Here is a 24,360-nt window from a genome sequence, read left to right as displayed (position 1 = left end):
TGCGACTAATAATTCGACAAATACAGACGCTCAAAAGTAAATAGTTTCTCAATAGAACACCAGAAAAGAAATAGCCGCATAAAGAAAGGACAACCAAAACAGAACAAGAAGGAAATCTCATAAGAGAAGGATACTGAAAATGTAAAATAAAGGAAATGTGCCACGCGGAAATTGTGTCAGTCACCTGAAAACATATTCAGCAATACAAGCTAAGAATAAACTTTTCTTCTTCTTCCGCGTGTTCCCGAAGTAGTGAAGCCTTGGAAAGCACTGTTCTTCCCCTACTGGTTTTTTCTCTTTATTGTGCGATTGGAATAGGCAGCTTTTGATGAGATTTTTGTTTCCTCGTTTGCCTCATCCAAAAATGCAACAGCATTACATACAATAGCACCTGCATGATTATAAAGTACTTTCCATGCTCCTGTGCTGTATCTACCTTTTATCTGACCCGGTGAGGATCCCAAACATTCGAACAGTACCCAAGAATGGGCCGCACAATCGTTCTATACACTGTCTCCTTTATAAACGTGTTACACTTTCCTAGAAGTCGACCATTCACATTCCCAAATACCGACTTAAAGCGGTCGTTCCACTTAATATCACTTTGCACTGCGTCAAACAGCACATGACTACTACTGTATTCGAAAATTACAGGATTGCTATTCCTACTCATCCGCATTAACGTACATTTTTCTACATTTACAGCAAGTTGCCATTCATCACACCACATAGGTATTCTGCAAAGTCATCCTGTAGCCTTCTATAACCACTCAACAACATTTTCCCGTACGCTACAGCGCCATCAGCAAACAGCCGCAGATTGCTCTTAGTCCTATCCGTCGGATGCTTCATGTATATAGAGAATAAGAGTGGTCCTACCACAATTCCGTGGGGAACTCCTGACGATATCCTTGTCTCTGATGGACACTGCGTGTCCAGGACAAATACTGGGTACCGATACTTTAAGAAATCTTCGAGCCAGTCACATACCTTGGAACATAAACCGTATGCTCGGACCTTCGTCAACAGTTTGCAGCAGGGCACTGCGTCGAACTCTAACCGTAAATCTACAACTAAGAAGTCTGCCTCTAGCCCTTCATCCACGGTTCGGTGGATACCGTTCGAAAAATGGACGGACTGAGTTACGCATGAGCGATGCTTTCTAAATATGTGCTGATTTGCGGAAAAATCCGTCTCTGTCTGAAGGAAATTTATTATCTTAGAAATCAGAATAGGAATATTTTCAAGGATTCTGCAGCGAACTGATGTTAAGGAAACTGGTCTGTAATTTTGTGGGGCTGTCCGATTACTATTATTACATATAGGATCCACCTGCGGTTGTTTCCAGTCGCTTGGGACATTGCGCCCGGCGAGAGATCAACGGTAAATGTAAACTTACGAGACCTGACTAAATGGAGAAGGCATCAAACCAGATGTATAACTAATTAAATTGCCGCAACTACAATTTCCATCAGTTTTGGGAGATCTTCAAACAACTGATCGTTCGACTATGCCTCAGGAAATTCGCCCTCAAGAAACTAAATTGTACGATGATACCTCTAGTTAGACTACATCATCTTACAGCGAAATGAGTGCTGGCTGAAACGTGACAGCAAACCGGGTCTACATGTTGCTGACATATTAAGTCTTCCGGCACAATTACTTATCGTGACCGATGCTCTACGAGCAAACACAACACTCTTTTTGTATTTCTTTCCGGCGAAACTAGATCCACTCCCAATACCCTCAGCGATACGACAGCGTTACTTCAGTCAAAAAATGATCCGAAGTACGATTGTTGTACAGGCGATACCTGGTTCTATATTTCGTCGCAGTCTTTGAGGAATTTAGTTCCGTACCTCCCGAAGATTGATATAAAGAAAACGTGAAGACATGGTACTTCATGGACGAGGGAGAGGTCACTTTTGGGTTTAGCTTGATTCATATGACAGTGCACACAATCCGATAACAACTATGTACAGTTGGGCGTGTCCAGATATACAGAGGAGGACTGAACTGTAGTGCAGTTGGATTCAAGAGATAATAAAATACTGCAAATATGAACACATACTCGTAACAAGTACGAGAAAGGCAACTATTAACTTCCAAGAACTACATAGAAAGGTTAGGGATCGGGTTTGCAGCGAAGTTGCAGGCTGTGGATCATGAGAGTACACTTAGAAATCTGTTTCAAACGAGAATTCGTTGCTGGTAGTATTTTTGCAGCCTGAGCCGGCGCTGCAGGGTGAGTGAAACTTTGGCTGGCGTCTCCCCAGCGGCGGGTCGGTGATGCAAGCGTGGAAAATTCCTCCCCGGGAGGTCCGTATGGGTCGACCTGCGACAGCGATAAATATCGAGCGCTCGGAGACAGTGACACAGTGATAATGGTGTAAACAACGGCTCGCTCAAGCTCCTTTGTATCAACCCGCGTCCATTATCACGCCAGAAGGGCAGATTTAGATACGGCGCGACGGATGGACGAGCGGTGCATAATGGCGGAACGGCTCGTCGACGGGACAAATTAAGCGCCCTTGCCTTCTGTGTTTTCTTCCGTTATTTACATCCGGAGACTGCCTGCCTGAATCGGGCAAGATCTGGCAGCACAGGGTGCCTTCGATGCAGCAGTGGTAAGACTGACGACTCTCGCCGAACGAGAAGTCGCTTTTAACACGGAAGGGCGTATGTTACGTCGCATCATTGGCTTCATACGACAAGGATTAAATGGGATCGACGGTACGTTTCATTACTATTTAATTGTTGCTATCGACTGAAACAACAAGTTCACTGCTACAGTTGTAATTTGTTTTATTTCCACTACGCGTTGCTGAGTTTTAAACATACATCATCAGGTGGATTTATGTGTACTATTGCGACAGTGTATATTGTGTGTACCACATTGGGGTTAGCTATGGCTCTGTCTCCAATAGTCACATGTTTCCTTTCCTATCGTCTTGAATCACATACGTCATAGCTTGCACTTTGTAAACACTGAGAGAAAGCTGTGGAGTAATGGTGGAATGTTCTTATACCACTCTCGGGTCCAGGCTTCGTGGAGATTGAATTTATGGTTCACCAGGTTGCTAGCTGTAATGAGTGGGGGACGTCTGGAGCGTAGTCTATTGTTTATTCTGATGTTCTTCATTCGGATGTCCTTATGAATTGGTAGTTGCTCTTTGCTGCAGATTTTCTATATTCCCTCAGAAGGATATTCCTTCTTTTCAGGTTAGGTGCTGGAATGCGGCCCAGGGCAGAGAGCCAGAATACTGGAGTAGACTTAATTTTACAGTAACAATCCGCAGTGTTTGTTTTAGTTGTGCGTCTATCAGCTCCATGTAGTTACTGTTTATCCAAACAGGGCTGCAACATTCCGTCTGCCAAGGGCAGATGATCGCAAGGTCGAACCTGCAGCAGTCTATGTTGTACCACATAATATCTGCCGAATATTACTTCTAGGCCTCAATTCAGCTACAGTCCTTGTTAGACGCTGCTTAAATAACAGCATTCAGTCAAGAATAATTCCAAAGCACCCCTGATATTTGTTAAGTGCCAGGCGATTACTCTCGAAAAATACGTCCAGTTCACGGTTGGCTACGATGTTTTTCTGGTGGTGGTGGTTGTTGGGATGTTTAAGGGGGACTAAACAGCTAAGGTCATCAGTCCCCCAGATGTTTTTCTGAGTCATCAGTCTTCTCACTGGTTTGATGCGGCTCACCACGAATTCCTCTCCTGCGCCAACCTCTTCATCTCAGAGTAGCACTTGCAACCTAAGTCATCAATTATTTGCTGCATATATTTCATTCTCTGTCTTCCTCTACAGGTTTTTCTCTCTACAGCTTTATCTAGTACTGTGGAAGTTAATCCCTGACATCTTAACACATATCCTATCATCGTGTTCCTTCTTCTTTGAGTGTTTTCCACACATTTCTTTCCTCTCCGTTTCTGCGCAGAACCTCCTCATTCCTTACCTTATCAGTCCACTTAATTTTCAACAGTCGTCTGTAGCACGCCACCTCAAATGCTTCGATTCTCTTCTGTTCCGGTTTTCCCACATTCCATGTTTCACTACTATACAATGCTGTGTTCCAAACGTACATTCTCAGAAAATTCTTCCTCAAGGCCTCAGACTGTTCATTGCGGACTCAACAGACCGTTCAATGCATTCAGCAGATCTTGTAATTCATCACTTTCACTGAGGATAGTAATGTCATCGGCGAATCTTATCACTGGTACCATTTCACCTATGATTTTAATTCCACTCTCGATCTTTCTTTTATTTCCAACATTTCTTCTTCGATGCATGAACAGTAGAGGTGAAAAACTACATTTCTGCCTTACAGCCTTTTCAATCCGAGCACTCCTTTCTTGGTCTTCCACTCTTATTATTCCTTCTTTACACTTCTAAATGTTGTCCATTACCCGTTTCTCCTTATAGGTCACCCCTATTTTCCTCATTATTTCGAACATCTTGCACCATTTTACATTATCGCATGCTTTTTACTTGTCGACAAATCCTAAGAATGTGTCTTGACTTTTCTTTAGTCTTGCTTCCGCAATCAGCCGCGACGTCAGAACTGCCTCTCTGATGCCTATATCTTTCCTAAAGCCAAACTGATCGTCATCTAACACATCCTTAATTTTATTTTCCATTCTTCTGTATATTATTCTCGTCAGAAACTTGGATGTATGAACTGTTAAGCTGATTCTACCATAATTCTCGCATTTGTCAGCTCTTGCAGTCTTGTGCGGATGATATTTTGCGGAAAGTCAGAAGGTATGTCGCGAGATTCATGTATTCTACACACCAACGTGAATGGTCGTTTAGTTTCTATTTCACCAATGATTTTAGTAATTCTGATGGAATGTTATCTATCCCCTCTGCCTTATTTGATCTTAGGTCCTCTTAAATTCTGATCCTAATACTGGATCTCCCATCTCTTTTAAATCTACTCCGTACTAATTTCTCTTATCTTCGTGGTCCTTATGCGAATTGTGCGTTGGCGGCAGTAGAATCGTTTTGCAGCCGACTTCAAATACAGGTTCTCTCAATTTTCTCGATAGTATTCCGCGGAAAGAACGTCGCCTTCCCTTCAGGTGTTCCCATTAGAGTTCACGAAGCATCTCCGTAATACTTGCATGCTGATTGACCTTACGGCTAATGAATGTAGTTCGCCTCTGAAGTGTTTCGATGTCTTCCTTCTTGTCAGTGTTTTCTATATTTTTCTTTCTTCTTCGATTCTGCGCTGAACCTCCTTACTTCTATATCAGTCTACCAGTCCAGTAGCTTAGCGCCATGTTATTTCGTCGAAAATTGACATAATGAGGCCACCTCCTTTCAAACTGAAAATAATGACAACTAGGTGCGGTAATTATGTGGTTCATTGAAAACAGTGAAAGTTTTACCTTACGTATACGTAACCCACATAAATATGGAGCCACCTGCTTGCGCAGCGTCATATTGACAACTTGAGTCCATGGCTTCGTTGTGTCTGCGCCACACCCGTATCCCACCATCGGCTCTTACCAACTGAAATCTCGACTCATCTTCTGACTAGGCCTCGGTTTTCCAATCGCCTAGGGTCCAACTAACGTGGTCACGACCCAAGAAGAGGCGCTGTAGGTGATGGATGTGCTGTTAGCAAAGGAACTTACGTCGATCGTCTGCTGCCGTAGCCCACTAACGGCAACTTTCGCCGCACTGTCCTAACGGATACAATCGTCGTACATCCCACATTCATTTCTGCGGTCATTTCATGCAGTGTTGCTAGTGTGTTAGCACTGACAACTGTATGCGAACGCCGCCGCTCTCAGTCGTTAAGTGAAGGCTATCGGCTACTCCGTTTTCCAAGGTGAGAGGAATACCTAAAAATCTGATATTTTCGGCATACTCTTGACACTCTGGATCTCGAAATATTGAATTCCCTAATAATCTCCGAAATGGAATTTTCCACGCGTGCATCTCCAACTGCCATTCCGCGTTCAACGTCTATTAGTTCCCGTCGTCTGGCCACACGTTGGAAACCTTTTCACATGCTCTACTAGTCACTGCCCTTTTATGCCCCGTGTACGCGATACCGCGATCCGTGTATGTGCATTTCGCTACCCTATGACTTTTATTACCTCAGTGTAATCTTGTCTTTCCCGTTCCTATGGGAGTAATACATCGATCTGAAGAATATCACTAGACTTTTCACTTAGCACTGAGTGTTTATATTTTGCAAAGCAGATTTTCGCGGGATAATTTGTGTCTATCTTCAAGAGTCTGCCAGTCCATGTTCTTCGACATTTTTATGACACACTCCCATCAGTTGAACACATCTGTGACCATTCGTGCTGCCCTCCTTTGCATACCCTGATGGCCCCCGTTAGTCCTATTTGGTATGTCTTACAAGTGTTCAGTCAGCACTATTCCTCTGGCCTCCAACGTCCACCGAGTCTGGAAGGCTACTTTTACTGGAACATTAACGAGAGTGTCCAAGTGGTAGATCCTATGTTAACGTAGTGGCAGAAGGAGCCGTATCGTTCGTTGATAGACCTTTAGATTGTCCGGGAGAACTGAAGAAGCGGTACGGTTAGTTCACAGACCATAAGACAGAAAATGGCGCGCATGCATCCTAATAACAGAAAAGTTCTGCAAGGAGAGCAATAACATTTTGTTACAAACGGTGACCTCGACGGCTAGTTTAGAGGCGTGATCTCCATTAACGCTTATTGCGCGAAATCTTTAATCGTGCCCAGTTATGTCTTAGACCATGACGCTATTTTATGAATTAATTCGACCAACGAAAGACTTTTCGAAGAAATTCCGCAAGAATTTGTCTTTGACAGTCAATAATTTGTATCATACCAATCGCAACGCGACTAATATGAAAAACAAAAAGACTTGGCTCACGCGTGGACGTGCTTGGAACATAAAACTGTGTACACCGAAATAGTAAAACCAAGGGAGAGACTTACCTTCTCAGCGAAAAGAGACAGATGGTGATGCCCTGCTCCTGGAGCTCTGTCAACCTGAAACAACAGCCTTTGTAAGTGGCATGAAAGAAGAAAGCCAAACCACTGGAGGACATAGGAGTAACAGACAAGCTGAAAAAGTATGATTAGGCATGTTAACTACTTCTAAGGGCAAAAATTTATAGCATATATTTTGTTATTTGTATGCCTTCTTTTTGGAATAAGCAGGCACTACCAGGCTCAATTTTTATAACCTTTAAATGGTAAAGGATAAGGATTATGAAAGTATTGAATGCTCAGTTTTCGGTTTCAACTTTATAAAGTTCTATTGCTAAAAGGTTGTAGCTACTGAATCGGAATTATTCTAAAACGGCTGATATTTCCCGAAGGAAACAAAGAAACAGAACAACATTACAAAATGTAAAAAAAAGTAATTTATATTCTTCTTCTTCTTATTCTTCTACTACTACTGCGTCTACCTTATGATTTTGTATTACAGCACTAAGCAACGCAACATGAAAATATCAATGAAGTGCATGATTTAGGGGTGAAACATTAAGAACAAGAGTGTATGATCCATAATAAGAGCGTGTATGAAGTCGACGTTGAAATTATCCTTTCATTCTCCTAAAATTACATAAGACACCGATAGCTTTGTTGTACAAAATGAAAGAATACTGCTTCGCTGTATGCAAAATAACGCGTGACGCACGAAGCAAGGATGATATGAGAAGGAAGCACAGTCACCGAGAGCATTCCTAGTAAAAAGAAGTCTACTGGTATCAAACATAGGGCTTAATTTGAGAAATAAAGTACGTTATTGTATGGAAGTGAATCAAGGGCCACGGAAAACTGACATGTGGGGTTACAGATGGATGCTGAAAATTGATCGTTGAAGTAATAAACGAGGGGTTTCTCCTCAGACTCAGCGAGGAAAGGAATAGGAGGTAAAAAATAACGAGAGGTAGGAAGAGGATGGTAGGACACTTCTACGGCTCTGTATGGAGGCGCACAAGCAAAAACTATTAGTGAGAACAGAGGTTGAAATATAAACAACAAATAACTGAGAACGTCGAATGTAGGTCTACTCCGAGCTGAACAGATTGTCAGAGGACTGAAAATTGCGGTCAGCCGTATAAAATCAGACATGTGATGGACGGAAAAAAAATAAACACGGCTCATTCTAGGCCGATTTATTGCAGTACGTGAAGTTTCATCAGATAGCTTTTTTGTACATTTTTTTTTAATCTGCTTCTGACTGGTTTAATGTAGCCCGCCACGAATTCCTGTTGCGCTAAGTTCTTCGTTTCCGAGTAACACTTGCACACTACTCCCTCAGTTATTTGTTGTATATTTTTCAATGCTTGTCTTCCCTTAGAGATTTGACTCTCTGCAGTTTTCTCAAGTAGTACACCCTACCGCTCCCTGAAGTACTACTGTAGTTACTCCCACATGTCCCAACACGTATGCTGTCATTCTGTCCCTTCTTCATCTCAAGTTTACAACACGTTTCTCTTCTCGTCGATTCCGCGGAGATCCTCATTTCTTTCCAGTCCAATTAATTTTGAACAAACTTTTGTAGCACCACGTCTCAAACGCTTCGATTCCCTTCTGTTCCGGTTTTCCCACAGTCCGCGCGTCACTACCATACAATGCTCTGCTCCAAAAGTACAACATTAGAATTTTTTCTCAAAATAAGGCCTATGTTTCATCCTAGTAGACTTCATTTTGGCCAGCAATGCCGTCTTTGCCTGCCTAGTCTGCTTGTTATGTCATCCTCACTTCGTCCGTCACGTGCTACTTTGCTCCCAAGACAGCAGACTTCCTTCACTTTTTCTGCTTCGTAGTGACCCCATTTTGGTGCAAACTTTACCACTAATCCCACTTGCGCTTCTCCTCGAGTATCGTCTTCTTCGGTTTACTGGCAATGCGTGGTATGTGCTCCTCAGACTGTTCATTCCATTCAGCAGATCCTCTGCAATTCTTCCTCACTATCACTGAGTGTAGCGATGTCATCAACGAAACTTACCACTGATAATTTTTAAACCCAAATTTTAACCCATTCCTGATCTATTGTATTATTTTGAAAATTTATTCTTTTTATTCCGTCACTATGCCTCAAATACGAACCCTGTATCACGCACTCAAGATCATTGTTTCATTGATTTTCGTAATTTTCACAGCCATTAACTTCATCTCCAGAAGAGCGGCTGTTCATCGGAAAAAAAAGAATACCCACGGAGTGACATTTCTCCTGGGAGCTATATCAGACAAACATGTGGCGTAGCCACAAATTTATCGGCAGTTTGCCCGCCACTCGGCCAAACACTGGCAGAGATACTGGCAAGTGTGCAAATACGAGGCGACTGCGCTGCCTGGTGAACCACTTCAGTCTCGATGTGGTCCACGTGTTAAAGCAGACACGTGGAAATGAGCGATCCATGTACTGCTCTAAGTGCAAACGCCCAGAGTAGACGTAGGCGACGGTTCCCGTCAGGAACTCTGTGTGTGTGTGTGTGTGTGTGTGTGTGTGTGTGTGTGTGTGTGTGTGTGCCCGCGTGCGTGCGTGTTTGTAGGTCCACCGTAATCCAGAAGCGTATTTCGTCAGCCGCGAGAGCGTATATCGGCTGCGCAGCGCGTGGCACAGAAACGGCGCGAGTTAAGGCTGTTGACGCGAAGGAGAGTGGATGGGAGCCGACAGGCGGCTGCGGCAGTCGTTGCACCTCGCGGCCGGCCCACATTCTGCGGCACGTTGTACGAACAGGACAGTGCGGCAGAACGACGCCCAACACCATCTGCCCGGCGAGCAACCGCTGGATGCGTACACTGACACTTCTTTTTCAGACACATTCATAGAATATGATCGCAGTCGTAACCGATTTCAGCCATAGATCGACCCACTTTAGATCATATACGTCACTTGACAAACAAGCCATGTCGTGACCACTTTGTTACCCAAATTCTACCTACGACCTAGAAAAGTGAATATGTTCAACGTACTCTGCCCGATTAAAAGCATCCGGACATATTTATATAATGCGGATTTGAGTACTAGATATCACGACAGGCCGATCCGCAGGGGAAAATGATGTGAGGAGTACTGTGTTGTCAACAGAGAAACAGTAACACCAGAATGAGTCGGTTAGGAGAGCTCAGTGAATTCGAATGTGGATTCGTCATTGGATGTCACCTGAGTAACTAATCCATCAGGGACATTCTAATCCTTCTGAAGCTGACCAACTCGACTGTTGGTTATGTGAGTGTGAAATGGAAACGCGAGGGAACAATCAAAGCTAAAGAATACCAGGCAAACCTCTTGTAGTGGCGGACAGCGACCGTCGAACACTGCGGGGGGGAGGGCGGGGGTCGTTGTAAAAAAAAATCGCCATGAAAATCATTGCGAGGAGTCACTCGTGAGTTCCGAAGTGCTACCAGCAGTACAGCTAACACAGTGGCTGTGCGTAGGGACTTAAAACAAACAGGTACAATTGTTGAACATCGAGAAGACCCTCATAATCTGCACGGAATTCAGTGTTAAGTGACGCCTGAAGTGGTGTAAACAGCGACACCAGTGGACAGTGGATGACTGGAAACGAGTGATTTGGAGGCATGAATCACGCTGTAGCCCGTGACAAGGGGAGAGTTGGGGTTTGGAGAATGTGTCCTCACGTCTAGTGTCAACAGTGAAGTACAGGGAACTGGTGTTATGGTATGGATATGTTTTTCACGGTTAAGGTGTGGTGCACTTATTGCGCTTAAAAAGACGCTAAATGTAGAAGGATATGAACACATTTTACACCATTCTGTACCGTTACGTAAAGAAACAATATGGAAACGATGATTCATTGCATCAGCATTACAACGCAGCCTGTCATAAAGCAGTATGTGACACAATCGTCTGTGGCCAATAATATTCCTGAAATGGACTGGCCTGCCCAGAATCACAACCTAAACCCAATGGAACAGCTTTGGGATGAGTTATAAAGTCGACTTCGCTCCCAGACTTCTCTGGTTTCGGCACTTGAGGGTGAATGGACTGCCAGACCCCTGCGTCCCATATCGCTATCTTTGATAATCCATCAAGGAAAGTGGGACTGCAGCCGCACACAAAGTACTTCAATAATGATAATAAAACCAGCAGATGTACCGGGTGATCAAAAAGTCAGTATAAATTTGAAAATAAGCCACGGAATAATGTAGATAGGTAAAAATTGACGCACATGCTTGGAATGACATGGGGTTTTATTAGAACCACCCCATATTGCTAGACGCATGAAAGATCTCTTGCGAGCGTCGTTTGGTGCTCAGCTCACTTCGTCATGTTTGGCCTCCCAGGTCCCCAGACCTCAGTCCGTGCGATTATTGGCTTTGGGGTTACCTGAAGTCGCAAGTGTATCGTGATCGACCGACATCTCTAGGGATGCTGAAAGACAACATCCGACGCCAATGCCTCACCATAACTTCGGAGATGCTTTACAGTGCTGTTCACAACATTATTCCTCGACTACAGCTATTGTTGAGGAATGATGGTGGACATATTGAGCAATTCCTGTATAGAACATCATTTTTGCTTTGTCTTACTTTTCTTATGCTAATTATTGCTATTCCGATCAAATGAAGCGCCATCTGTCGGACATTTTTTGAACTTTTGTATTTTTTTGGTTCTAATAAAACCCCATGTCATTCCAAGCATGAGTGTCAATTTGTACCTCTCCATCTACATTATTCCGTGATTTATTCAGTTTTCAAATTTATATTGACTTTTTGATCACCCAGTATTTGTCTCCAAGTGCCTGGGGTTCCAGTTGTCGTCTAACCATGCTAGCATTATTATTGCCACGGAAAGTACGGAATCCAGTTAATTTTGGCTCTCTGCATACGGTTCTATCATTGTACATGAAAATGGTTGTGGATGGCAGGTTACGCTTGAGGGTGAATGGAGTGCCATTTCTCCATAGACATTTTGATGCTGCATTGAAAGTGTCCCCAGCAGAATTCAAGCCGTCTTAAAGGCAAAAAATGTCCGGATACTTGTGATCAGATAGTGTACGGCCGAAAACAGATATAATTGTGATCATACTGTGTCTAAAATTAAAAAATTATATATGAATAAACAAAGTCAATCAAATTAGTTTGCTATCACAATTGATTTTTGAGAATAAAGCAATTCAAATCGCTTAATATATTTTCATTTATTACTACGTCACCAGATCAAAACTTAGAACTTGTGAAACAAAGTTCAGCGTCAATTGCAATAAACTTAAGCCTAAGCGTTTGTCACACCATATTATCGATCCTTCTGTTAGTAATATTTTACATATTCTTTTCCGTTTATTTTGTTTAAATTAACTTCTTCCAGGCTTTAGCACACCATTCGACTTTTAACATTCTTATCTAAGAGGATGTTTCACAAGCTACCAGTTCCATCATTCCCTTCTTTGAAACAACAGTGGCTACACATAAAAGCTTCCAGTGGCGCACCATGAAGCTCGACCAACTTTCTGACTAATGGACGGCTGCACTATGCCCTAATGTTCTTCGAAGGGATCAGCTAAATATTTTTGTTTATGTATTGCAAAATACAAACGGAAAATTGTATCGAATCTTAAGCACTCTATATTGGTCCAATTTCTGCTTAAGCACTGCAAAAGAGTAAGGACTAAAGACGTCCTGGGTAAAAAACTTAACCCTTTGACTACCATTGGGAAGTGTGTGTACCACAATAGCCGGCCAGAGTGGTCGAGCAATTCTAGGCGCTACAGTCTGGAACCGCACGACCGCTACGGTCGCAGGTTCGAATCCTGCCTAGGGCATGGATGTGTGTGCTGTCCTTAGGTTAGTTAGGTTTAAGTAGTTCTAAGTTCTAGGGGACTGATGACCTCAGACGTTAAGTCCCATAGTGCTCAGAGCCATTTGAACCATTTTTTGTACCACAATACATGCTGTATATTATTGCCATGTATCAATGTCCAACTGGTAAAGGAAGCCTGCTAAGAGTTCGCAGAATTTTTACAATTACAGCTTGCACCTGTAACTTGTGCTATCTTCAAGTTTCATTATTACCCTCTGCACCGTAATGTCGCATCGAAATAGTCTGCACATACAGATAGGTAAGCCCAGGAGCATACTTGCAAAGCAGGCTGCTACTACTTCTTCCCGGACAATTTGTGTCAAGGAATTGAGCGCACATATTGATGTTTGCCGCGTCACAAAACTTGCCCATATTGAACAGCTGTAATTTGAGTAACAAACTTGAAGAGATGCTCTATCCGCTGGTGTATATACGTTTTGAGTAAGTTTGCAGTTTTTGCTCAGTCATCGTTTGAAGTCTAAGAGGTACCTATGAATAATCCTGTATGTGCCACCCCTCAGCGCGTTGGAAAACGAAACGGCGAGATTTTTCCTCATATTGCTTATTCTGGCTACAACAGTAAATAAATAATAATACATTAATGTCGTTCACTCTAAAAAAAAAAGATAGTCAAAGGCTTACTACATTTCAGAGATTCATCTCTGTCCCTCCGCTCATATATATCGTTTCGTCGGCAATTTATGTTAAAAAAATGGTTCAAATGGCTCTGAGCACTATGGGACTTAACATCTGTGGTCATCAGTCCCCTAGAACTTAGAACTACTTAAACCTAACTAACCTAAGGACATCACACACATTTATGCCCGAGGCAGGATTCGAACCTGCGACCGTAGCAGTCGCGCGGTTCCGGACTGAACGCCTAGAACCGCTAGACCATTTATGTTATGATGCAGCCTATCAGAAAACCTCCAAAGGCGAAATAGCGACGTTTCTTCTTTACAGCAACCGATACGACGACCTAAGCCTCCGACCATGGCAGCGGAACCGTCATTGAGCGATGAAGTGCGTTATATCAAAATACAAACGAAAGTTCTCGTTAAATATGTTAAACCTGGACACTGTGTCTTGAGTTTGTTAACCATGCGTTTTTCGTGGAAGTGGCACATCAGAAATTCGTAGAGAAATGAACCGCTGGGAGTCACAGTGGTGTAACTCAAGTTTTCCCACTTCTGAGAAAAGAAAAGTTTTGCGTTTCGTTTAATGTAAAATCATGCTTAACAATAATGCGTGATTCATTTCGTGAAATGTACAAATGAAATATTATAATTACGTTTACTAGAGACATTTTAGTTACTTGTGCCTTAAATTCCCTTTTATAGCACCTAAAAGTTGGAGCACCCCTTTTCCTCTCAGAAATTTACTTATAGTGAAAGGTAAAGTGGTATAAAACAAGAGTTGTTCCACTCCTATTACAAACGTTTTGATGATGCTGAATACCTGTGAAGGAATACCCTGTCTTTTAATCTCCATAACTGCAGTTTATTTGTAAAACATAAACACAGTATGATACAGTAAATAGTAAAACAATTTCTGCTTTAATAACACCTGGATTTTTAAAGAAAGAAAACAGTCCTAATATTTACTAGCACTGTTACAATTGCTCCCGTTGTGCACTTTTCTCTCACAAATCGAGTTAAAATAATTGCATTATTGTTCTTAATTACTAGCATTCTACCTAATGGGTCGGTCTAATAGTTCAGCAGTGCGTTCGTCTACGGATTATAAATAAATAGTTGTTTCTAAAGCTCAAAATTTCTTAAAATGCAGTTCTTGTCATGCTGATATTTCAAGAGGTTTTATAATGGAGCGTGTCTGTTTATTCGATTTCACCATCAACGTCATCTTCCTGTGTCAACATGTCCAGGTACGGATTTCTGAGCTGAACTTGCAGTTGTCAGTTGGTTGAAGAAAGCTTGGTGCACCGGAGGGATGTATGGGAGTAGTGTCATCACGTCTTTCCTTTTTTCCTCAGTGACAGCTCGCACACTTTTGTCGAAAGGGATGAGTTTTATGGTTTATGTGTTTAATGTAAGACATCACTTCCTGACTCGTGTAGGCTTTAACCCCGACTTCAACATGGAGTGCAAACTTCCCTTAAAAAGACAATTTCTGCTTTAATAACACCTGGATTTTTAAAGAAAGAAAACAGTCCTAATATTTACTAGCACTGTTACAATAACTTTTAGACTTTAGAGCTTAAATAAACACGCAAAACATCACAGGAGAAATCGACCACGTAGCCTAGCCGCTTGGCTTATACCACTATCCCCGCGAACGCACTTCACTCTGGCGTGAGAGGAAGGATGCATTTGGAGCTCTCAAGTGGCTCCAGTGGGAGTTATCGTTATGCCACTTCTCCACAACAAATTTCCGTGCATTGTGAGTAAACTGAGTGGTATAACTTAAAACCTAATTTTCTTTTATATAGTAATGTCGAGATGAGAATAGGCTCTGATTAAACAAGCAAGGGACTAGATTAACGATCGTGACCTGTTTTTGAAGGGAACCTCCATAGCAGTAGTCTGAACTGATATTCAGAAAACATCAGAACAGGTACATTTCTAAGAACACAACATGGTAATTAAGCACAATGATTTCTATGTTTAATGATGACAACTGAGAACGCCTGCGTTCTTATGTGTGAAATAAAATAACATGGCCTTAAAAGATGTCATTACAGTAGGGCTGCAGTTCAGTAGTAATAAAGAATATAATTAGACTTGAAACAAGCTGCTAATGAGGTTGTGCAACATTCACTGTTTTACATTAAGCTGTGCATCAGTATGCTCTCCAATTCCTTTCCGCTCTCCACAACTTTCTCCCTTTGTTCTGTAATTTATGGCGCCCATTGTTCATCTGCATTATGCGTGTTGGATGTATGGCCTAGAAACACACTGTTAGGAACACTAGCTCTCAACTAGTGTACGAAACACCCGTGTGACATCATTACAAAAAGGGTGATAATTACGTGTTTAACGACAGAAAGTGTGAGGGCCATTCGGAAAGGAGGATCCGATAGGTGCGGAATGGAGACGACAGTGAAAATCCGATGAAGCTTTGCACATATGTATTAAGCAGTGTATGTAGTACGCCTGTCGATCGGGTCACATCGCTCTTTTCAGTTCTGAGCGCACGGTGATCACGTAAAGACGCCTAGAACAATAGCGTCTCCTGCCAAGTAAGGTTGCCCAATGAGAGGTTCCACTAGATTTCATGCAACCCCACATAACGTACCTGTCATGTACCTGTGTTTACTTCTTCGCGACAGTTCTCGGCCGCACACTGTATGGGTAATGAGGACGCTCCTGCAGCGTTTTCGATGGTAAGTGTTTGATCACCCACCATGCAGCCTGGTCGTAGTTCCCTCTGGCGACAATCTCTGCTCACCCTGAACCGCTGACTACGAAGACAACATTTCGATAAGATGGTGGTGGTGGTTAGTGTTTAACGTCCCGTCGACAACGAGGGCATTAGAGACGGAGTGCAAGCTCGGGTTAGGGAAGGATTGGGAAGGAAATCGGCCGTGCCCTTTCAAAGGAACCATCCCGGCATTTGCCTGAAACGATTTAGGGAAATCACGGAAAACCTAAATCAGGATGGCCGGAGACGGGATTGAACCGTCGTCCTCCCGAATGCGAGTCCAGTGTGCTAGCCACTGCGCCACCTCGCTCGGTTTTCGATTAAGACAACGAAGTGCAGACCAGTGTAAAGGATAGGCGGAAAGCACAGGCGGCTGCCTTCTACGGCAAGGCTATTGGAAAGTTGGTACAACGCTACGATGGATGTCTCACTCGGACTATGTGGAGAAGAATCTGTTGCAAATAAAACATTTACGATTTTTTTACTGCGGCTTCCATTTCCGACCGATAGCACACAAACTGGGGCGGAAGATCAAGTCGAGGCGGGTCACATTGAACCAGTCGGAACTATGATTGGAAAAAAGTTTTTGGACGCAACGATAAACCGTAGGTTTCATCAACAGCCACTTGACATTCTCCGGTAGGTAAAGATTTTCATGCACTCTATCGCAGTTTTCAGTTAAGCGCATCCATGTCGCCCACGCACGTGTTCCAATGCCATTCAGCCGCCTTCCATTAGATCGGTATATTTTGTTATCTATTTGTATCCACCCAAAAACTTCATTGGTCCATCTACCATTCAGTTGTCTGATTACACATCCCACCCTCGTCCGCTTTATATTCATTAACGTCATAATTACCTCTTCCGTGCTGGTCTGCTCTCTGCTGCATTTGTTTGCCTTCCAATCTCCCCTAGTAATTCCGAACATGCAGCTCTCCATTGCTCTCTGAATGGTTTTCGCATTAAAAGTCTGTGTGTAGAAGCTATAATTGACTGCTTACATACGTTTACAGGTAGCAATAAGAAATGGGCACACGACCTCCACTCGTGCCATACCTAAAACAGGTTTCTAGTGCAAAGAGCCACCCTTTTATTTACGACCGCTGTTCCTGTACAGTCAGTCATTGACTTTGTCCACACTTGATATAGTAATCTGCTCTGAAATAACTAAAGAACAGGAAAGGATATTGTAATACCTGATTTCTTCATGATGTCCATTATTTTAGAAGAAGAATTTTATATGTTGATACCTACCTGACTAAGTCATTTTCCGGAAACAACAGTTCCACGACTACGCATCATTGTTTTTATCTCATTTAAATTTGTATCTTTGCGACTCGTCCTTGAGGGCTCCTGAAGATAATACTTAAAGAATGAGTCCCAGGGTAACGATACAAATTCGTAGTAATGTAGCTATCTGTAACATAAGCTATATATAATGCCGGTAGGGTTTAAGGTCCTATTGGGTATTACATAAGTTACTAGCAGTAGTGTTGCTGTAATGTAATTAATCAAAACTTGTATATCTATACTGCTCATTTTATATGGAAAACTACAGGTACACTGTTTCAGTCAGTTTTATTTTTATTTTAACACCACCATGCATTTTGACGGACATGCCATCACCGTCAGGAAGATTATTGTTGCTTTTACGTTGTTGAATTTGTTTGTGATACATAAGTCTTATCTATTTCGTAGACAGCGCTGTGGCGGGGACGTTATGCATCGTCTTGCACTGCCCTTGAAACTACGGACAACACTGAATGGATTTACGCACTTTTCTGAATGTATGTGGCTGCTGTACTTAATATCCGGGCGAATATATTTCCAGCATACTCACCATGTGTTTGCATTTTATACTTCAGAGTGCTACAATATTTACAAGTCTACAGTTCAAAGATGTTTGCTTTCACAAATAGTCTTGTCATAAGGCAAGATTTGCTTAAAAGAATATGGAGATATGTGTATATTAACGATACGTAAGCTAAATTCTACGTAATAGTACTCTAATGTAAAGTTAGATATTTTAATTTAAAAAATGGAAAATTTTGAAAATCTGCAATTTTGATCCACTAACTTTGACAAATTCACGCTATATGCATCATGAAGTTAATCTACTTATAACTTTATTTCGTGTGCATTACAAATTGAGGTGGCCTATATATTCTTTGTGCAAGTCCATCTTATGACCTTTCTGTGAGTTTTGCAGCATTATTAGGTTATTTCAATGCCTTCCAATTTATGAGCTGTAGATACAGTAATGTTACAAGTCTCTTTATTCTAACAGTGCGATAGTATGGTAATACACCTTCATCGAAACACTTAGCTGTGTAAAAATAGAAAGTGACTGAAGCAGATCAGTTGCGGCCTTTAACTAGCAGTCCATTAGGCGCATATTCATTTTTTTCGTATTATTTTTATACAGGAACGTTTTTAAATGGATCTGTGACCGCGAAACCAGTCGCAAAGAAAGAAATGTAAATAAATGAAACGAAAACAACAAAAATCTAAATTTTCCCTGACGTCATGAGAAACTATAATTGTTTGGCAGACATTTGCTCACATCCCAATACCCACTGCTTTTTCAGCATGATTTGAATATATCAAATACGGTTAAATTTCACTCAACGTTACACTTTGAGGTCATTGTGAAACAACGACAAACGAAGGAACCACTCTAGCATACACCTGAATTCATTTACGGAAAATCTGGATAGCCGGATGGGAATTTGAACCGCTGTTCTAAATATGGATCCATAGCCATAAACGCAACGGGATCTGGCTTGCTTCCACGCAGTGCAACCTTTCTCCTGCTCAGTTGGTCCTCTGAGCAGCTGTGTTTTGAGATGCTCCCCGCGATCTGGCTCTAGCCTGGCCTACCAGTTGCGCTGACGGGCGATATTTTATCGTCAGCCGGCGCCTAGGAGAAGCCTTACATAACGGCGTGCCTCGGTCGCCGTTTCGACGCACAACGATGCACGGCGGAGGGGCCGCGGATCGGGTACACAGGGGAGGCCGGCAGAATGCTGGGTGTGATTCAGAGGGCTCCGAAAATAATGTGCACTTGCGCCAGCGGGCCCCGAGCCGCGTGCCAAGCTCATTAACGGCGCGGTCCTAGCCGGGACTGCGTGAGCCGACACACGCACCGGCCGCCGCCGCCGCCGCCGCTGCACACAAGCTGCCGCCCACGTGCCCGCCTTCGTAAACAAGTGCTGGCTCGGTTCCAGCAGCCACTCAGCTCACTTTGCCGCTGCCCCTACTCTCAAATGAGCACTCGTGGCAGGCCAAAACATGCCGCCCAATCCGATTTCGTGCTCTTCCGACTGAGCCGCCCGAGTTCGCCAAACAGTCGAGATTCAGGCGCGCCACTACCTGTTCCCTTCTCTCAGTAGCTTAAAGCTTGCGCGGCTCCAGAAGGCTGAGTGAGGTAGGCTGGGAGGGAAGCTGTTCATACTCTTGGCTCACTCGCAAGTAACGTCAAAATGACGTGTACATGTCCAGCTTGGTGCCCACGAGAAGTACGCCCCCCCCCCCTTCTCCCTCAATCAACTTGTAACGCCATACTAGCCGGCTTGTCCGCCACACTTCGCGAACGCTCGCCTACGTGCAAGGCCCAACGAAAAACAATTTTTTTCATTAGACTTCTCTTCCGCCAACCTGTTCATCTCAGGGTAGCACTTGCAACCTACGTCCTCAGTTCTTTGCCGGATGTATTCCAATCTCTGTCTTCCTCTAGAGTTTTTACCGTCTACGGCTCCCTCTAATACCTTGAACCTTATTCCCTGAAGTCTTAACAGATATCATATCATTCTGTTCTTTCTTCTTGTCAGTGTCTGCTGTGTGTATACCTTTCCTCTCCGATTCTGTGCAGAACTTCCTCATTCCTTACCTTTCTCTTACCTTATCAGTCCATCTAATTTTCAAGTCTTATGTATTACCATATCTCAAGTGCATCCATTCTCCCTTGTTACTATTTTATCACAGTCCCTGTTTCACTAACATACAATGCAGTGCTCCAAGGGCAAATTCTTAGAAATTTCTTCCTCAAATTAAGGTCTCCGTTTGATACTAGTAGACCTATCTTGGAAGGAATGCCCTTTTTAGATCCTCCTTCCTCCGTCCATCGTGGATTATTTTGCTACCGGTATAGAATTCCTTAACTTCACCTACTTCGTGACCATCAATCCTGATGTTAAGTCTCGCGCTGTTCTCATTTCTGTTACTTTTCATTACTTACTTCTTTCAATCCATATTCGGTACTCAACGGACTCTTCATTGCATTCAGTGGATACTGTAATCTTCACTTTCACTGAGGATAGCAATGTCATCAGTGAATCTTATCACTGATACCCTCTCACCTTGAATTTTAATTCCAATCTCGACCTTTCTTATATTTCCATCGCCGGCTGGGGTGGCCAAGCGGTTCTAGACGCTACAGTCTGGAACCGCGCGACCGCTACGGTCGCAGGTTCGAATCCTGCCTCGGGCCTGGATGTATGTGATGTCCTTAGGTTAGTTAGGTTTAAGTAGTTCTAACTTCTAGGGGACTGATGGCCTTAGAAGTTATGTCCCATAGTGCTCAGAGTCATTTGAACCAATTTTTTTTTTATTTCCATCACTGCTTCTTCGATATATGAACAGTAGGGGTGAAAAACAACCAACATCCCTATCTTACAAACTTAATCCGAGCACTTACTTCTTTGTCTTCCACTTTTCTTGTTCCCTCTTGACTCTTCTACGTGTTGTATTTTACCCGTCTCTCGCTATAGGTTACCTCTACTTTCCTCAGAATTTCGCACATCTTGCATCATTTTTTTCCGTGTAGGAAAGTCCTATGAACATTTAATGACTTTTCTTTAGTCATGCTTCCACTATCAGCCGCAACGTCAGAGCCGCCTCTCTGGTGCCTTTATCTTTCCTAAAGCCAAACTGATGGTCATCTAACACGTCCTCAGTTTTCTTTTTCATTCTTCTGTGTATTGTTCTTGTCAGTAACTTGGATGCATGAGCTGATAAGCTGATTGAGCGATAATTCTCGCTCTTGTCAGCTCTTTAGTCTTCGGAATTGTGTGGATGATATTTTTCCGAAGATCGGATGATAGGTCGCCAGACTCATACATACTACACACCAACGTGAAATTGTCGTTTGGCTGCCGCTCTCCCCAATGATTTTAGTAATTCTGATGGAATCTTATCAATCCCAACTGCCTTATTTGATCTTATGTCTTCCAAAGCTCTTTTAAATTCTGATTCTAATACTGGATGACCTATCTCTTTTGTATCGACTCTGGTTTCTCCTTCTATCACATCCTCCTTCCGCTTCATAGAGGCCTTCAATGTACTCTTTCCGCCTATCCGCTCTCTCTTCTGCTTGTAACCTTGGAGTTCCCTTTGCAGTACTCATGTTCCCATCCTTGCTTTTAATTTCACCGAAGATTGTTTATACTTCCTTGCTCGCTGAGTCAGTCGTTCCGACAATAATTTCTTTTCCGATTTCTTCATATTTTGTTTATTTATTTATTTACATGTCAAGTTCCATAGGACCAAATTGAGGAGCAAATCTCCAACGTCATGGAACGTGCCAGTACATGAAATTACAACATAAAAGTAATAACAGATAAAAATAAAATGTTTATGAACCCGAGAGAAGTCAGTCCATAAGTTTCAGTAAACACAATCAACAATACAACAAGAATCAGCTTACTTTTTCAAGAAACTCCTCGACAGAACACAAGCAGTGACCCATGAGGAAACTCTTCAGTTTCGATTTGAAAGCGCGTGGATTATTGCTAGGATTTTTGAAATCGGGTGGTAGCTTATTGAAAATGGATGCAGCAGTACACTGCACACCTTTCTGCACAAGAGTTAAGGAAGTCCGATCCAAATGCAGGTTTGATTTCTGCAGAGTATTAACTGAGTGAAAGCTGCTTATTCTTGGGAATAAGCTAATATTGTTAACAAGAACTGACAGTAAGGAATATGTATATTGAGAGGCCAATGTCACAATACCAAGACTCGTGAAGAGGGATCGACAAAAGGTTCGTGAACTTACACTACTTATTGCCCGAATCGCCCGTTTCTGAGCCAAAAATATCCTTTTAGAATGGGAAGAGTTACCCCAGAATATAATACCATACGACATAAGCGAATGAAAATACGCAAAGTAGACAAATTTTATTGTCGAACGACCACTCACTTCAGATACCTTTCGAATAGTAAAAATGGCAGCATTAGGTCTTAGTACAAGATCCTGAACAAGGGCTTTCCACGACAGTTTACTATCTGAACACCTACAAATTTGAACTGTTCAGTTTCACTAACCATATGCCCATTCTGTGAAATTAAAACGTCAGGTTTTGTTGAATTATGTGTTAGAAACTGTAAAAACTGAGTCTTACTGTGATTTAGCGCTAGTTTATTTTCTACAGGCCATGAACCTTGGTCACGAACTGCACTATTTGAAACCGAGCCAATGTTCACACAACATCCTTTACTACCAAGCTAGTGTCGTCAGCTAACAGAAATATTTTAGAGTTACCCGTGATACTAGAGGGCATATCATTTATATAAATAAGGAACAAGAGTGGCATCAACACTGATCCCTGGGGCACCTCCCACTTGACTGTACCCCACTCAGGCCCCACATCGAAGCCATTCTCAACATGCAATAATGACCTTTTGCTGTCTGTTGCTAATGAAAGAGGTGAACCAATTGTGAGCTACTCCCCGTATTCCGTAATGGTCCAACTTCTGGAGCAATATTTTGTGATCAACACAATCAAACGCCTTAGTTAAATAAAAAAAATATGCCTAGCATTCGAAACATTGTTTAACCCATCCAGTACCTCACAGAGGAAAGAGGATATAGCATTTTCAGTTGTTAAACGACTCTAAAGCCGAACTGTACATTTGATAGCAAATTGTGTGATATAAAATAATCGATTATCCTTACATACACAGCCTTTTCAATAACTTTAGCAAACACTGATGGCACAGAAATAGGTCTAAAATTGTCTCCATTATCCCTTTCTCCTTTTTTAGAAAGCGGCTATGCTGCTGAGTACTTCAATCGTTCAGGAAACTGACCATTGCTAAAGGAAATATGCCTAAATACAGGGATAAGTACTTTAATATTCTGCTAGGCACTCCGTCATAACCATGAGAGTCCTTAGTCTTCAGTGATTTAATAATTGACTCCCTCTCCCCCTTGTCTGTATCAAAGAGGAGTATTTCAGACATCACTCTAGGAAAGGCATTTGCCAAGAAAGTTATATGATTCCCTGTAGAAACTAAATTTTTGTCTAATTCACCAGCAATGCTCAGAAAATGATTGTTAAATACTGTACATATATCTGATTTATCAGTAACAGAAATATTTTTACTACGAACTGTCTTTATATCGCTGACCTTGTGCTGCTGTCCTGTCACTTCCTTCACAACTGACCATATGGTTTTAATTTTATCCTGTAAATTAGCTATTCTATTTGCACACCATATACTCTTTGCCTTCCTAATAATATTTTTATGCGCCTTACAGTACCGTTTGTAATGGGCTACTGGAGCTTGATTGTGATTACTTCTAACATTTTGATATAATTTCCTCTTTGTTCTACATGATATCCTTATTACTCTAGTAAGCCACCCGGGCTGCCTTTTACTGCTAGTATCCCGTTTAGCACGTTCTAATGGAAAGCAACTCTCAAAGAGCATGAGAAATGTGTTAAGGAAAGCATTATATTTATCATCTATATTATTGGCACTATAAACATCCTGCCACTCTTATTCCTTGACAAGGTTTAAAAAATTCTCTATTGCTGTTGGACTAACTTTCCGACATAGTTTACAGTTACATGTGACATTTGTTTGAATACAAAAGCTTTTAGTATTAAAATTTGTGGATCATGGTCTGAAAGGCCATTCACCCTTTTACTAACAGAATACCCATCTGGTAATGAAGAATGAATAAAAATGTTGTCTATGGCTGTGCTACTGTTCCCCTGCACCGTAGTTCGAAAAAACACAGTCTGCATCAGATCATATGAATTTAGGAGATCTACCAACATCCTTTTTCTCCACCATCATACACAAAATTTATATTGAAGTCACCCCATTTAATTAATTTCTGGTACTTCCTACAAAGTGAATCAAGAACCCCCTCTAGCTTGAGCAAAACTGCT

The 24,360-nt window shown here is 42.2% G+C and overlaps 1 protein-coding gene across 1 annotated transcript in view; it reads right to left on the bottom strand.

Annotated features, from left to right (window-relative positions):
* LOC126183392 (uncharacterized) overlaps nt 1-24,360 on the bottom strand; it is a 661,091-nt gene that overhangs the window by 183,896 nt on the left and 452,835 nt on the right. The window contains exon 6 of the mRNA XM_049925338.1: nt 6,955-7,008. The gene's annotated coding sequence lies outside the window, so the exon portion shown is untranslated. The remainder of the gene's footprint in view (nt 1-6,954; nt 7,009-24,360) is intronic.

The sequence above is a fragment of the Schistocerca cancellata genome, chromosome 1 (assembly GCF_023864275.1).
Source record: "Schistocerca cancellata isolate TAMUIC-IGC-003103 chromosome 1, iqSchCanc2.1, whole genome shotgun sequence".
NCBI classification, from domain to species: domain Eukaryota; kingdom Metazoa; phylum Arthropoda; class Insecta; order Orthoptera; family Acrididae; genus Schistocerca; species Schistocerca cancellata.
The sequence above is the reverse complement of the archived record's forward strand: the minus strand, read 5'-3'. Positions and strand labels throughout refer to the sequence as shown.